Raw genomic sequence first — 1,300 nt, 5'->3', positions numbered from 1 at the left:
TTCACACGCAGAAGAAAGTCTCTGGTAGATTTGCTATCAAATCTGCAATTCCAGCCCAATGTCCACATAAACGTCCCTCTTGAGAATAATGCCTGGTGACAATGCACACAACCCATTTTTTTTTCCCTCCAGGGCCCCTCAAACGCTTCACTGTAGCCTTTAAACTTCGTAATACAGGAGACAGGTCTCCCTGCGCTATGATGCTTGCCCACAATTGCTCTGCTCAGGCGGCCCTGGCCCTTCCTACCTTGGCCCCCTGGTAGCTGGAGCCACAGGAGTTTCTTCATCAGGTTGACTCCGGCTCCTGGCTCCTGGTTTCCCCTGGAGAGGCCTCTAAAGCAGTGACTTCATGTGCTAGAGGGGCCTTGTGGCACACTGAATAGAACCCAGCTCCTGTCCCTGAGGAACTGGGCCTCAAGCACAGGTCCCAAAGCCTCTCAGCTTGTTTCCTGAACTATGAGACTAACAATACCAACCTTGTAGACAATGTATGAAGAGTAAATAAAATAATAGTCACCTCTTTCTCTCGAACTAGGCAGCCTCAACCGTGAACAACGCAGCAATGGCCAAGATTAAGGCTCTGGACCGGCGTGGCAAGGAGGAGGAGGAGCTGTTGAAACAACTGGACGATCTGAAGGTGGAAATGTTCCAAAGTGACAGGCAGCGCTGGGTCCAAGCTCTCCAAGATAGAAGTCGTAAACAAATCCATCACCAGCGTCCTCACTGTTGAGTTTAATCAGACTCAAAAGGAAATTCTACAAGGGGAAGAAGTACAAGCCCCTGGACCTGCGACCCAAGAAGAGGAGAGCCATGCGCTGCCGGCTCACCAAGCATGAGGAGAAGCTGAAGACCCAGAAGCAGCAGCGGAAGGAATGGCTGTACCCACTGCACAAGTGTGCAGTTAACTGTGCAGTCAAGGCCTGAGATGACAATGACAATAAAGTGCAAGACTAAATGGCCAAAATAATAATAATAATAATAATAATAATAATAATGATAATAATGATAATAATGATAATAATAATAATAATAATAATAATAATAATAATAATAAGAAGAAGAAGAAGAAGAAGAAGAAGAAGAAGAAGTAATGGCCAGGTAATATGCCTCAGTACCAGCAGAGACTGGAGAAGCAGACATTCAAGGTCATCCTCAGTTACATAGCAAATTCAAGGCTAGCCTGATCTACATGCGATCTTGCCTCAAACAAACATACAAGCAAACATAATGCCAGCACTCAGGAAGTAGAAGCAGGAGAATTACTACAAGTTGAAGGCTAGAGTCTTTTTTTTTTTCATAC

General features: G+C 45.3%; 1 pseudogene across 1 annotated transcript; it reads left to right on the top strand.

The window, feature by feature from the left end:
• Positions 1-562: 562 nt before the first annotated feature.
• LOC308418862 (large ribosomal subunit protein uL29-like) lies at positions 563-924 on the top strand (annotated as a pseudogene). Its single transcript has one exon. The product of its transcript is annotated as a large ribosomal subunit protein uL29-like (transcript).
• Positions 925-1,300: the final 376 nt, after the last annotated feature.

This window comes from Micromys minutus (genome assembly GCF_963924665.1).
Source record: "Micromys minutus genome assembly, chromosome: 3".
Classification (NCBI taxonomy): Eukaryota; Metazoa; Chordata; class Mammalia; order Rodentia; family Muridae; genus Micromys; species Micromys minutus.
This window is presented reverse-complemented; position numbering and strand designations above follow the sequence as displayed.